The sequence below is a fragment of the Frieseomelitta varia genome, unplaced genomic scaffold, assembly GCF_011392965.1.
Source record: "Frieseomelitta varia isolate USP_RPSP 00005682 unplaced genomic scaffold, Fvar_1.2 scaffold_277, whole genome shotgun sequence".
NCBI lineage: Eukaryota > Metazoa > Arthropoda > Insecta > Hymenoptera > Apidae > Frieseomelitta > Frieseomelitta varia.
The window spans coordinates 759877-775993 of record NW_025110009.1 but is presented as its reverse complement, the minus strand read 5'-3'; the positions used below and the strand labels follow the sequence as shown (position 1 = coordinate 775993).

General features: G+C 40.1%; 1 protein-coding gene across 4 annotated transcripts in view; it reads right to left on the bottom strand.

Moving 5' to 3' along the window:
* The window catches only part of LOC122529070 (hemicentin-2-like), a 242492-nt gene that overhangs the window by 165223 nt on the left and 61152 nt on the right, over nucleotides 1-16117 (bottom strand). The gene's annotated exons all lie outside the window — the stretch shown is intronic.

The window sequence follows — 16117 nt, the reverse complement described above, 5'->3', positions numbered from 1 at the left end:
CCGAGATTATCCGGTAAAACCCCATAAAAATCTAAACGGGGAACGATGGCCTGGCCGGGCTACTTAAAACCGACCCTATCGTGATTTTACGTTTTCTCATCTTCAGCGAGGGATATTGCAACGTTAAGGAATGTTTCTCAGCCAACGGAGATTCTACGATTTTATTGACGTTCCCGCAGATTGAACGTAAGACAAGTATATTGACAAGGGAATCCTTCTGTGCCGGGTATACGTATTTGCCGTGGCTGTTCCAATTTATACAGTCAGTCACAGAAGCCTGTATATACACATCTGTCAAACCCACGAATATCTCTTCTCTCTTCCACGCTAAAAATTTAGTTTTTATCGACGAAGGGAAGAATTACGTCTATTTACTGTAAATTCAAATCTAAAGCTACTAATTGCCGTCGTTCGTTGCTTTTCTAATGTATCGACGAAACAATAAGCGTATAAAGTAAAACGTTCGATACGGCGATATGTAACTTTCAACATTATTTGACGTCATGGAGGATTAAAACAGAAAAGAGAGGATTTCGATTTTATAGATTCCAATTGATTCGTTGGTTAAAATTAGAATATTCTAGAATATGCACGATGTTTCGCACATTTAAATGAACGTATAAATAAATAAATGATCCCTATATTTACAGCAATAACAATTACACGCACAAATAATAATAAGAACGCATTTCGCAATTTAAGACAACAAGATACGATGTACAATTTAATTTAATAAGATTTTATAATTAACAGCACGACAACATAATAAATGATAAATTGTGCGCTTTGACATGGCCGCGATACTATAATTATTTATCCAGCTGCATGTTTCTCCGAGTGTTTCTATAGAAACTTTTATCGTCTTAATCCAACGTAACGATATTCGGTTTTCGAATGTTCCTCTGACAGTCGCCACGAGAGCCACCGTGTAACCCATTCATCTCGCAGCAATAAACTCCGCGCAAACTCGTTCCTTTTATGTTCCGTGCCGCGTAAAATAACGTGCCGGCGTATTGTGCCGTTCTCGCTCGTGAAACAAGCAAATTATGGTTTATATGGCTGTCAAGTAATGCCGCCGATTTTTCACAGTTTCAGGATCTCGCGCCCGATACACGTATTCTATTCTAATTAAGATTCGTAGATATACTCCACTGAGAATTTACGAACTTGGAAACACAAATGTGTCCGAGTACTTTCTTTTTCTCGTCGAGCCTTTATATACTATGATTCATTCATTTAGAAAATATTTAATCGGAATAACTTTCGAACCCTTCTCAGAGATAATTTTATTTTAGAACTGCTTTCACGATGGAACACATACGAGAATAGTTAGATACTAAATGGCCTTTTAACGACACTGATAACGATTCATTAATCTTGTTGCAAATGTCATTTGCCTTTCTAAACTTTCTTCGAAAGCATACGTTCGTCGTCGTCAAAAATTCTACAACTTTTTCTGCTGTTATTATACTGTCATCGTACAACATCGCCACGAGCTAATTACGGCAACCCACGTGCTTCTGTAAACGATCTACAATAAAACGGACCGATCGAACGATACTTTGGAGCCGTAAATACCACGAACACGCGTCGTTAATTAATAAGCGAAGATTTACGCCTACGTTCATTCGTCATCTTTACGAGAGACCGTGTTTGCGACGTGATAACGATCCAGCGGTCTGTACCAGACTGGTTAAGCCGGCGTAACGGTCCTTTAAACTGGAAATCCAGCGGTGGAAACACGCGAAACTACATTATAATCCCTCTTAACGATAAGATTGCGAGGTGTAAGTGAAAGCCAACGACGTATCGCTGAGGCGATCGCTGAGAGTCTGCGCGGTATTTGAAAAGTTTGTAAATCGCGCGCGTTTGCCGGACGCCAATCGATCCGTGACAAATTTCAAATAATTAATGCCCCGACGGCGGGAAGAAACGTTCATGTGTGTGTGTGTGTGTGTGTGTATTCTTTTCTTTTTTCTTTGTAATTTTCCAGTTCCTTTAATAAAAGTGCAAACGAATTGAAAAAGTTGCGTCGCGGTGTTTAATTGCGCGTGAATTCGCAGCAATCTCATTGGTTTCGTTTATTCTTTCACTTCTTCGTTCTTTAAGAAACACTTGCTTAACAATTTGCGCACTATAGAAACACGCATTAAGTCGACCACTCTGTATCTATTTCTATATTATTTACGGTATGCGTTATCGTTTCTCTCTTTGAGATGAAATGATACTGAATAGGTTGGTACATTTTGCGTCGTTCGTGGATAGTAATTTACAATTCACCTGTTATTTGTGAAGCAAAGGGAAGCACTGATTTTGGAATACAAGTGTCATTAAAATCGTGCGAGGATATTTGACAATGAACGCTATTTAATTTTACGCTGATGCACAACTATAATTAATATTTATGAAACAAAATTTATCTCACCTGCAGTAGCAGTAGATGACATTGTTCAAAATTTTCAAAAATATTATCTAGTAATAACACTGTTACGTTGCTACAACGATTACCTTTCTGTGAAAATTAACAAATAAATCTAGTTGAATCACCTTAATGAGTGAGAAGATTGCTAGCGTGAGAAGATAGAATAGCCGGAAGACACGATCTGAATAACACTTTTAATCCACGCTGTCGTTCACGCATAATGACAAGAGCATTAAAAGTGATCAAGGCGTACAGAAATGCCTTATCTGATTTGTGCTCATCAGTTAGAGTTGGATAATCAACGTCTTTGGCTGCTTTTAAAGTTGACATCTGCAGGCGCGAGTATTAGAATGAATTGCTGGAATGCTTCAGCGAAAGGCATTTGGTAAAATAAAGGAAAATTCAGAAAAATGCATCGGTCTTTCTATGAGCAATAAAATGTAATGTTTTATGAATGTTGAAGATCAATCTCCTCTTGGCAAATAACCAGGCATGAGAATATTTTTATTAATAACGAACGCAGCGTTGATACGTGAAAAATACTTTTAGACGAGATTTCTAAGAGGAAAATTTCTCTGTTTCTTTTTAGAGAAATTTTTACAAAGTATGCTACTATCTATTTCACTAACTATTTATTTATTTATTTATATTTCAAATTTTATATATAATTTTATATATAATTATTTGTTACAACTATTTTTTTATACTTCGAACTTGAAAAGTTTGCGTTTGGAAATATTTAAGTATATTCTCAGAATATATTTAAATATATTTTGAAAGTTTAGGATGTGTTTGTTAGGAGCATTCTGTTCTATCGTATTGTATCAGTAATAAAAGGTACTTAATCATTATAATTTTTTAATCTTAAGCCGCTCACGAGTTCCTTTGATCCTTTTGAAAGTTCTTAAAGGGGGAAAGAGAAGTTAAGAGAAAGAACAATCAGTTATAACGTGAAAGCGAACAGACAAAGCGGTTATTTCGCGCATTTGTTTCGTTCTACTTTGTTTCGGTTACAGAAAAGACGGCAATACTGCACGAAATATTTGAAAGAGTTACGTTTCGCGTAAACGTATAGAAAAATATTTCGGACGAAAATACGGTCTACGGCACGGATGACGTAGAGTTCATATTTGTAAAAAAAAAAAAAAATTGATTATGATATTTCATATTACTGTCATAATCATATTTCACAAGTCAGAAATAAATTTGACGTAAAGTTACTTCGATTGAAATTTTTACACGAGCGTTGTAATCTCGAATTATAATTGAGAAATTCACAAGAATATTTACGTACGTGAAAATTACGTTGTTACACGCGGCATCTAAAAATTTCGAGATTCATAACGAGAATCCTCTGCGTAAATTCAGATGCTTCGTTTCGCTTTTGTCTCGAATGCAACAAGTCTCGATGAAACGTCGATTAATATTCGCACGTTATCGAAACCTAGTGATGTTTCATTTCATAGCAACGTAACCATTCCGTTAATGTTTGCAGAATAGTAAGAGGAGCGTGTATAAGCCATCAGAACGAGAAAAAGATTAAAATTCATTTCCTGAGACGTTCGCGGAAGTCTCGATGTAAAAACACAAATATACCTTCCGGAAAGCAAATGGAGATATTGTAGTGAAGGAGGTTAATGGGATTCTAAGTAGCTTTCAGTTTAAAAAGTTACGGAAATCAAAGTTTCAATGTTGTTCAAGGACTCGTTCGTATAATGTTTCGTTAAATGAAGAGCGACGAATACTGTCGTAGAAATCGAGCGATTTATCCTATTACAAAGTACATTCTAGTTTACCGCATTGGTGCAATTTCAAAACGTCATTTTTACCTCGAAATGATCAGTTTTTAGGTACTTATATTTTCGCCAGGAACAGAATAATTTGAAAAACTTGAAATTTCGAAAATTTGAGTAAAATTGTAATGAATGAAATTTACATCGAGCATTCTTTCTGTATTAAACACTCGCTCTGTTCCATTGTGCATTCATTTCTTTTATCAATTGTAAAATTTACGATTTAAAATTTTGTTCTTTCAATTTTCTTTTAATCATCGCCATGCATTGTTCAGAAGTTAAGATTGCGAATGTTTATGCATTTGTAAGAAACTTGAATGCCTCAAAATACACGTGTAACTCGTGTAATGTGCAAGATGTAAAATAATTGTTGCAACATTTCTCAATTAGATCGACGTAAAGACGAACTTCAGTCGGTCGTTATTTGATAGATATTCATTGAAGATAAAATGTTACGTACAACGAGTGAAACGAATCGCTGATTCTTCCACGTCAACAAAACTCTGCATTTATAGAAAAATGTTTATATCACTGTTCGATCAAAAGAGTGAAATATCATCCACACGCGAAAGCAATTAAATGATCCATCTGACGTGTAGTGAATTCCACCAGGATCCCATTCGAGATTCAAACCAAACTCCCCCGATTAGCATCACTTTTTACGTGGTAACGCATTACGTGAAAAGTAACACACTCGACGAAACACGTACGTACGCAGACGGAACAAGAAAATGGGAAATTTTCTTTGTCCAAGTTTTCGTCGAACCCGTTTCACGCCACCGCAATTGAACATCGTCGTCGCGTGCGTTGCTCGACACGGAGGAGGAACAGAAGAGGGAGGCATCAATACCTGTTAGATAAATAGACGCAGATATGGAATAATATGTTCCACGGGAATCTCACTGTCGGAGAAGTTGAACGGCGCGAAACTTACGTAAAGCCGGAACGTTTTCGCGAAAAACAGGACAAAGACACGATCGTTCCGAGGGTTGAGTCGCGCGTCTCGAGCCGGTGACGAGTTACGATCGCTAAACGGGAGATATCTTTCATTGAAATAATAAGGGAATTTCATTAAGGAAGACGTCGTCGAAGCGTCTCGAGTGAAAAAGGGTTGACGGCTTGAACAGAGGATGGGGGGAGGGGGAGGGACGTGAAACGAGAACAGGGTAGTCGTGAGAGGAAATATTAGATTGTGGCACAGGTGAAGGGAGAACGTCGAGTTTCAGACTTTCTCAAAAGACGAAAATTTATCTCTCGATATATAGATACGTGTAATGTTGCTATTTTTTTTGTTGACGAAGAATATATATATAATAAAAGGTATGAAAAATTGATTGACCTCGTGCCACGCGCGTCGATAACTTTTTATTCCAAAATTGCAACATTTTCTCAGTTTCAAGTACATTTAAGAATAACCCAGGCGAAACAAATAATAAATTTATTACTTCTCAATAATTTCTGTTCAGTGATATCATACCGACGAGTATCAAAAACAAAGCGACGAATTATCGTATACGGTTCGTTCACTCGTTATGGTCCGCGAACCAGTTGCCAGCGCAAGGTGTTAAAAATCGATCTATCAGCTTTTCCCAGATGAAAATCCGACGAAATCCGTGAATTTCTGAAACCTGCACTGGTATTACGATCGAGGGGTTACGCGTTTCACAACGTTTCACAGTTCGTAGTTCCTTTTAAAGCAGGATCTACCTTTTCGCAATCGGAACAATCGCCGATCGTATCGATTTCAATTTACATACGACAAGTATCAAACTTCGAGCCAACGTCTGAATAATCCCACGCGTTCGCGAGATATCGCCCGTTTCATACGCAGCGCGATATTTTATAGAATAGAGGGACGAAAAAAGGCAGAGGAGAAAGAACGTGACGGGATAACTGGCAGCAGGCAGGAAAACCCGAGCGAGTATCTTTTCACCGGGCGTCCCTTATTTCTCCATCCCTTATTCCCCATCGTCGCGTGCATTTTTCTCTCGCCAGTTTTCCGCTCGCAGGCCAGTTTTCTTTTTCTCGCCTCGCGATACCCGTGCCCCGTTTAATCCCCCGTTGACACGGATTAACGAGGATTCTTGACCGTTGTGCATCAATGCCCACTTTGTTCTATGGTAAATTAATGGATGTCGGCGTTTCGGATTCTTTCATCCGAGCCCGAGACGGAGCTGTTGTCGCTCTCGCGCACGTCATCACGGCTCTCCTCTATCTATAAAGAGCCACGAGTTGACGAACCGTTTTCTCCGTTATTTTTTGCAAAGAGTCATGCAACGCCTCTTCACGCCACCATCTACCCGTGTGAAATATGAACGGATCGAGCAGAACGGTGCTCCCGGGTTTAATACCGGGTCTACGACGCGACGCGGTTCGTTAGAAAAGTCCGTCGAACAACGACGTTTCTCTTCCGGTGAACCTGGCAATTTCGCGTCACAATGGCCCGCGAGTATCGTGAAAAATGTATTTGCATGTATTTAATGCTTTAATCCTGCTACGATCTTTCGCGTCTTTCCCTCTCGACTTCCGTCCTGTTTCGAAGAGAGTCGCACGGGGACTCTTGACGTATCCACGTGAAATTAAAAACCGAGAAATCGTGCATGCGAGGACTGCTACTTTATGCAAGATTTAAATTTCCTAAACGACGAGGAGAAATATTCACGTTTTTCGACACGAAAGTAAACTGGAGAATGCGACAGTGTTGATATTTCGAAATTTGTATCATTCAGAGTCAGTTTGCGGATATTTAAATTTTTACGAATGGTAGTTATGATTCCCGACAGATATCGTTACAGCAGTAATATATTTTTGCTTACATCTAAATGATAGTTTGATAATCACAATTTCCTTATCTGCGAATAATTCCGCGGTTTCAAGAATCGCGGTCATTCGAGTATACGTAAATCTCTGTGAATTATTTTCTTACTTCCATCTATAAAATTGATTATCGTTCGAACGTCTAAATACTATCCCAAGGTAACAGAAATTCAGTCCAGATATTTGACATTTATGTTCCGTTTCACGTTACGTTTGACAATTAAGATATACCTAATAAACTCACGCTGGATATTATCAAACGATTCGACGTACCAACGAACCCACTCGACGAACTCGTGAAATCTCGAAAGCTTATTACGCCACGCGAATCTCCGAAATGTGTAAAATTTTCATCAATTAACGAACGTCACGCGATGCAACGACTCGTTTGAAATTTTTCCAGATTAAGCGACATCGTCACGCGTCGCGCAATATATATCAGAAATTTTCGATCTAGGCCGTATCCACGGTTAACTGGAAATACGAGACTTCCGCAGCGGTCTCTAATCCGGCTAGCAACCGATTCACCCCTGTCTACCGCTCATTTACACCACGCCACGGGTAATTCTACACGAGAGCCCGAGCAAAACGAAGTAACCCCATTAAACGTTCGTTGCTCGTCAAGTGGCGAACGTTTAATCGGATAACCGGGACACTTCAAAAACCGTTGCCAACAAAATATTGTTCGTGGCGTTGAACAACTTCGATCCTCCCGGGCTTGAGTAGATCTTGATGCTTGATAGTTGGACTTGACGTAGGGTTGATTTGAATTTCGGTTAAAGTGCTTCTTGCGATAAATTATTTAATATATATATATATATATATAAAATTATTTAATAACACATATACATATAAATTATTTAATAATTTGTAATGTTTAAAATAAATCGTAATAGACTGCGGATTTATCTATTAGGTTTAGTCATACTCTTCATTTAATTTATCATTAGAAATCCTCCAACATCTCACAACTGTTTAAAGACTTATATACATAACATACACGTTATATACATTAACATACGACGTCAATTTATGGCAAATCATACAGCAATTGAAGAATAATTAAAGCAACAGAAAATCTAACAAGTTAATATACACCAATTTACCAAAAAAAAGATTCTAAAAAAAGAAAAAAAGAAAAAAAGATTCTGATGAAGCTGTCGTTACTCGATAATTAATTCAGTTACATTGCTGGAACGTCAATTGGCCAGCAGCAAGTCAAAGGAATCATGCGAAAGCTGATAGAAGAAAAAAAAAAAGAAAGACGCACGTACACGAGACCTAACAAGTTGTTGGATCCACTGTATGTCTGTGCCGCGTTGGGGAAGTTCATCCCCACGGCTTGTACCAACGGCCTACGAACACCACGGGGAAATTCAACGACGTCGTCAGTGCGAATGGAAGTTCGTTTCGCCGCGGGCCGACATAGAGCGTGGTCAAACTTCTCTGTCTCTCGTTGAAAGCGTGTAACTGTTACCCGAACCCGAGGGATTACCGGTAATCTGCGGTAAGCTAAGCTACGTGAACAGGTACCGGCAACCTGTTTCAGATATTGTTACGAGTTGCCGGCAGCCATTTCGTCGAATCGTTCGAACTCAAGACAATTCACCCTTATTTCCAACCGTTTCCCGATGCATCTTCCCGAAAGCGCTCTCTCTCTCTCTCTCTCTCTCTCTCTCTCTTGCTCTCTCACCACACTAGGCAAGCCTAGTTAGCGACTGCTCGGTTATCGCCGAATTGAAACGGCTATGATAATAGTTCCTCTGCAAATTAACTCGCAAAATTTCGAATACTGCACGGTGAAAATCAGCCGCCGATGCACGAATTACGTTAACTGCTACGTAGCGACTGTATCGTTATCGAGTGTAAGTTCGTTTGATGAAGTTTGGATGTTTGCACGGGAGGTTTCTTTCAAATTACTGTAGGCGGTCTTTACAATTTTCGTCACAAACACAAAATTCTAATCTCTACGATTGTCGCTAGAATAGTTTCTAGATGTATATTTTGTATCGACATTTTATACCAAATTCCAGCGTAATCGTTAATAAAATTTGACAATAAGCCGTATCATTCTACAGAATGATCGAAGAATGTTTTATTAGACAGAATATTAATAGACGGGCACACAATTGAAACTGTCATCATAGATTTATAAATAAACGACTTACTCTCGGATTAATCAGCAAATAGTTCACTCTGGAAATTTTATTGTCACTCGTTCGAATTCATAAATAAATCGTTCTCTGCGCAACCAACAAAGTGACTGTACTTTAAAAAGTAATCAAAACACTTTCATCGTCATTCGAAAATTCAAATATTTCAGACTCAGTCAACACATCCTTGTCCATTCCATTTTCTATTTAGGACATTTACGAAAAACGAATCGTCCTCCGGCGAAACGAGCCGTTCTGAAAACTTCGTTGTCGCGGTCGGTGTTATATATCGGCAAGCAACCGGCGCGTTATCGATTACTCCGAGAGGAACGGCTTTCTTTCATATAGCCGGCATCACGAGAACTTCCCGTTCCTCCGAATAAATCTAACAAACCTAGCTGGAAACAGCCAGCAGGCAAATTTTTGCGGAACTTCTGCTTCCAATAAGCGAGATGGGATTCCGGCCGAGAGAACGAACGAACGAATGAACGAATCGTGTCGAATCGAATCGAATCGAATCGGATGGTGCGCGAAGGAATATCGATTCGCGGCGCGAGAACTAATTACCGTTAAACGAGAGTAACGAAACGAAAGGACGAAGGCAGGCACGGGCTGTGCTCGTTTAGAAGGAAGAACGTCCTTAGCTACTGGTTTTCAAATCGTTCGGCGGCTGTAAGAGGATTTCACGAATACAAAACTAACGACCGCGTATATGTCTCTTCGACGCGTATATGTCTGTTAATGAGATCCGAATAAACAGATCTAATTAGAATCTCGCGTAATCGAGTTCCCAGCGAAGACTCCGCGACGAGATTAATTAAAAATCTGTAAGTTACGGACACTTGTCGTTAGTAAATGTCGCCGGCGCGAGAAAAATGAGATGTGTAAACTGTGAACTAAGCTCGGTGGCGGCGATCAGCAAACAAATTGCTGTTTGCCGGCGGAATGTTTATTTTTTAAGAGTTGGGAAAAGCAGCAGCTTCAAGTTTGTTCGAGTCACTTTCTAATGTATTTTACGCGGCGCGGATAAATATTTGTACAAGTTTGTAATTGTATGCAAATTGACGATGAATATAATCGTGAAAGTTGATGAGGTGTACCACCGCTTGTTTGGAAAGAAGGAGAACCTAGATATTATATTATACTGCACTTGATATTTCTAAATGACAGAGAAATGTTTTGTCGCGCGAGGCAAAGTCTTCAAAAGAAAAAAAAAAAAACAAGCCGATTGCGCCTGGCAGGAGAGCAGTTCAAAAATTTCAATATCGATAAAATTCGAAACAAATCTAAAAATCACAGAACCTTTGGAATGTTCGCAGAGATTGTTTCATTTCCAGTTCTCGTCGATCAAGCATCGCTTTTTAACATCGGGATTACGAAAAGAAGTTCCATTCGACGGATTTGTTCAATTAACGTGTCAACTCTGTAACTTTATGAAACTTCAAAAAAAAAATGACACATTTTTACAATTTAATAAATTTTTTTCTATCGACGAAACAATCTGCGGCTAACGTCGGCGCAAACACGAGAGGCAACGGATTTAATCGAAGCAGAATACGAACAAAATCCGCGCGATTACCGAGCAAATGGGGGAACGTTCGACTTTTCACGGCGCGCCAGGGGAAAAATTCGTGGAAAATTCCGGCGTTGCCTGGATTACGAGTTCGACCAGGCAACTGTGAGACACCGAAGTGGATCCACTTGTTACCCGTTTTGCGAAACGAGACCCGCGTGTCCGATATGCCGCATTTTCACCGAGCGCGCGCGTGAGATATGTGAAACGCATAACGAATTATAATAATACAGAAATATGTATCTCGACCCTTGACACACAGAGGGCCCCTGTCGAAACAGACGCTCGTTACGAACAACCACGACACGACGATTACGTGTAATTCGTGTAATTCCCGTAATTTGACAAACATTTCGACGCACGCGTCGTGACTTAATTGAATAACTGTCTGCTAAATTACGAAAACGCGAGACGCACGGCTGTCGGCTGAAATATTTGCGGCGCTGTATTGTTGAGCGTTATTTACTTGAATATGCGAGACGGCCGCGAGAATGATTGGATATTTATTTCCGTATGTTGCGGATTGTGTGCGAGGGGAGAAGTGTTTGTTCAACAAATTCTGTTTGAACGAAAGAGCAACTTTCAAAGTTTGATAGCGGTTAATGGTTTAATAAATAAGTGTGCCAAGTGCGGAACGAGTAAACTGGCAAATAAAACCGAAATAAAACCTAGGTGAATGCTTGTTTCGTCTATTGAATATCTCACTCCGCTTGATATACATATTTCACATACTTTTTGCACGTTTGCACGATGAAAACTGAAGACGTTCGCGCAATTTGCCTGTAGTTTTGCAAACAAGGCGCAATTTTCACTACGTACGTTATATCCTTCAATTCCCCATAAATTTAGAAACATTCTCAATTCCTCCATTTTCCCATAATCACCTATACGCAGTTAACACATTGTGACACGGGTGACGCGAATTTGCGTCTTTCAGTTTTCAACTGTTGCGGATGGGAGACAAGAATTGTCGTATCGTCAACGTTGTGGATGGGGAACGCTTTTTTGTGTTGTATAATAATATTATATATTATATATTATAATGTTATATAATTTTTCAAGAAGTAGGGAAATTCCTAACATACCACACCAAGAAACGTTACTAGAAGTATTTTCACTTTATTTAATAAAATACCTCTAAAATGAAAAATACTTAATAATTTTAATTATCAATAAAATAACACACCTGTTAAATGCTATACATTCTCTTGAACCCTACCAATCATATATTAAATAATTCAAAGAAAATACAGGCTATATGTTTATCAACGCATACCGTTCTCAACGTGTCAATATAAATATAAAATAAATAATAGTAAAAACCTGAAATACATAATAAATACATTCTTAAAAATTACTATAAAAAATATATAGTAATATTTAAGAATATTTTATCAATGTGAAATTGAAGAAGTGCATATATGCGTTGTACAAAGATTCCCTGTTGCTCCAAAAATGTGCCGGCCCTGGGCAGCAGTTTCCTCGATCAAGCTCGCCTGTCATCTATATTTTCTTGTCAACGACAAGGAGGAATTTCGGACAATGGGAGCGCAGTTTCGTACGCGATACGATTCGACGATCGATCGAAATTCACCGCGAGTCTCAACGAAAACAGCAGCTTTCAAATTTGGCGGGAGGAAGCATTCCTCGGATGTGCGATATCGTCTTTCGCGTTCGTTCTTCCGCCAGGGCGCGACGATCGGCTGGGGAGTTACGAAAGCGTAAATTCGTGACAAGGGGAGAGACGTTGCAGCGGTGTAGGCCCGGTTTCTACGGGCGCATTCAAATTAACAGCTCTCCACGACGGGACACACGCCGTTCAATAAACAGAACACGCCATGTCACTTGACCGCCCACTCGCGTTTTACGCTACAGGAATAGCGCGCACTATTTTCACAAAAACCTACATCAAACGACTGGTGCCGGCCAAGTCGCGTACACATCGTCGATTCGGCTTTTATTTTCGGTTTTTCCGTATCGACCGGCAGCCGCTGCGACGTTTAATCGCCGCTGTTAAAGCCAGGTTGGATTTCGAACGAGAGAAAGGGCGAGGAGGGGTAAAAATTCCTTCGAAAAAAATTTTCTACGCCGTGTTTTTCTTTTTTTTTTTTTTTTTTTTTCCCCGTGTACGACTTGCGTGTACGACTCACGTGACCAACGGCGTGAACTGGTTTCGAGTTCTCTCGTTTTTTTTTCTTCCTTTCTTTTTCAATTATCCGGCGCCATGTGCGCACGCTGGTGTGTTTCCATTAGCTAGTGTATCATTAGACGGAAATATATGCGTCGAGTGCAACTAGCGTGTAAAGACCGTATAAATAGTACTAATCTGTGCTTTTTGCGTCAGGTGAAGTTATCGGCGCCTGCCTAGCTAATCGCGATAGCTGCTAAGCTGCCTTTAAAAGTTGTCGCGTTTGCCGAGAATACGGTGCGAAACGGTGAGAAATCTCTCGATGGTAACGACTCGAGGATAATTACAACATCGCAGTTAGGATAGAATATGCAAACTGTAGGACTAGTGTGACGTTTGGATTCACGTCAGTCTGTAAGTTCTATGGAAACGAATGGAGCGATTTCGAATCACGTTTTATTAACTCTGAAGAACTTTCTGAGCGTGGTATAGAAAAGACTGTAAAAATTGATATTTCTTCCTAGTATAGCGAATAAGTAATATTCCTTCATATCAAAATCGATTGGCAATTTTCAAACACCTGAAACCACGCTGCAACGTAAATTTAGCACAATCCCAGGTCGCAAAAAACCTGAACTTAAACGAACCTCGAGTGTGCACCATGTTCTCAATCTGCCTCGGCTGACGTTGACGTTCAAACTCAGCCACTGAAATCTACCGTCGCCAGATCGCAGATAAAAGTATCAGCGCGTGTAAATAATGAAGCGAGCAACCGCGTGTCGGGCATAATAAAATTCCATCTTGTCCTATTATTAAAACCAACAACACGCTTCGAGGAAGAAAAATATTCCAGTTTGTTCAAACTGACTGTCAAGAGACGTCTCCGAGAGTTTCTAAGTACGGTGAGACTCACCGCGACTCTCAGAGTCGGAGGGCATCCTAAATCCCAAGGAGAGACCTAAACCTAAACAAACCTCGTCCAAACTCAGCCACTAAAATCTACCAACGTCAGATCGTCGGATAAAAACGCTGCAAGCGGCGCGTGTTTCGGAAGTAGATGAGAAAGGGCTGCGTCATTTATTGGGTTCGAGGTTCGTGGACGAGACGTTACTCGTGTTTTCATTAAGTCGTACAGGTTGGAAGGGTGTGTCGTCCCACGCCACGACGAAGTGGGACGAAATGGGACGAAGTGGGACAAAGTGGGACGATGTCGCGTGCAAATTATCGTCTCTCGTCAAGGATGTTCAAAAGGGTCACCACCCTTGGAATCGACCGGCGGCTCCTACCGTTTGCCTTTCGCTGCTCGTCGAATGACAAATGACCAGCTATTAGGCCGATTTCGTGATCACTGTGCTTCTGAGAACCGCACGCAAAAAATTAATTACCACGAGCATGAGCTCGATGCTGCGATTGCCGCTTTCAAGTGTCTTCGTCGCGAATAGCTTCGCTTCCCTCGTGAGCGTGTTGAAGCGGAATTTATCACTCCGGCCGGAGGTCACGCGGCGATTAATACGTTCGAGAGCCAGTGGCTGGCTTCTTTTGATAAATAACGCGCGTAACCAGTGAAATTTCGATCTGGATCCCGTTTGGCCGTGGGTGTGACCGAAAACTGATATTAATCAGGCACACATGCACGGTGTTCATGCTGTTTTCTGGATGGAGCTAAAATGTCGTGCTGTGTTCTATCACGAGATACGTGATTTTTTTTTTTTTTCTCTTGCATGTGTATTTTCGATTTGTAAATGCAAGTTTCGTTTGAGTTGAATTTTTCTATGGAATATTGATGGAAGTAGTTTCTATTTCCATGTGTGATTCAACGTGTTCTTCCAACGACGAGTTTTAGATTTCCTATTGAATCGAAGGCTTTTCTTTTTTTCAAATATCAATGCCTCGAATGAATACTTGCCTGTGACTGAAACTCGATTTATAACACTACAGACGGCGTACACTGACAATTAAAGAAGATTTATTTTACGCCCCAGAATGATCAATAATCGTATAATAAAATAGAAATATACCCATGCACCTCCGGATACGTTATATCGAATCTACGTATATCTCGCGCGTTCTCCGCAAACTCTACGTGCACGTTCTTAAAATAAAAGTTTTCTGGTAATGATAGATTCCGTATTCGACCCGCGCGCACGAAAGAAAGATTGAATCCTGGATATGAAATCCTCCGGGTTTAAAATCTACATTCATCAAAGTAGTATTCGCACTTTTCACCGTTCGATCACGCTACCGTGCACGAGCACGCGTGCAAGAGAGAAAGAGAGAGAGAGAGAGAGAAATGGAACAGACGAAAGGAGGAGGGAAACCATCTGCACTTTTAATCCACCATTTAGACCGTTCAAAACCGTTAGTTCAGCGGCAAAGGAACCACAGATACGTTTTCTCTTGGTGGTTTTCGACATTAGATGGCCTTCAATGGAGGCGTTCAGGTGGCTGAGCCGCGGTTTTGCATGATACACCGTTCTGAACTGGAGATTTCTGTGCGTTTTACCACGCGGCGGTCATGTAAAAGCCTCCAGCTAAAAGAAGGGCGTGGGAGGTTGAGGGGGAAGGGTTGGTATCTTTGAAAATCGGAGGCAAATCATCGCGCGGGTGAAACTCGGTCGACGTGAAATAAGCGTTAATGGAAATGGATTGAAGCAACAGCGACCTTTGCTCCTCGAACAAGCAAAGAAAATCCAACCACTGAGCCGTTTGCGATCCTTCCCTTTGTATCGTTTCAATGTATCATTTCTTTTTTTCCTTCTTTTCTTTCTTCTACGAATTATCGACGGAGTAATGATTGAAATAGAAAAAAAAAAAAAAAAGAGAGAAACAGTCGCTAATAAGTACGTGACACAAAACAGAGATTAAACAATATTTAATGGTACTCGTCGAAATTAGCAACCAACGTAACAGTGAGATTGTTTTCAAATTCATTGTTACAATATCACACGGAATTCACTTGTCACACGAAAACAATGACTTCAAGAGTAGAAGAACGCGAAAGAGACGATAAATGGAAATTTCAAGTCGTTCGCGATTGCAATTAGCGCAATTGAAGTGTTCAATTGTTACTGCGTTTTCAAATTTAGAACCACAAGGAATTAATTTATTTATATTTTGTATGTCCTTTCGTCCGTTTCAAAATTCCCTTGAAAAAGTTGTTTTACGAAACAATGTTCGTAATTGTTCAACGCTCAAGCTCACTTGAGCCCATCGCTACTAATCACCGCAAAG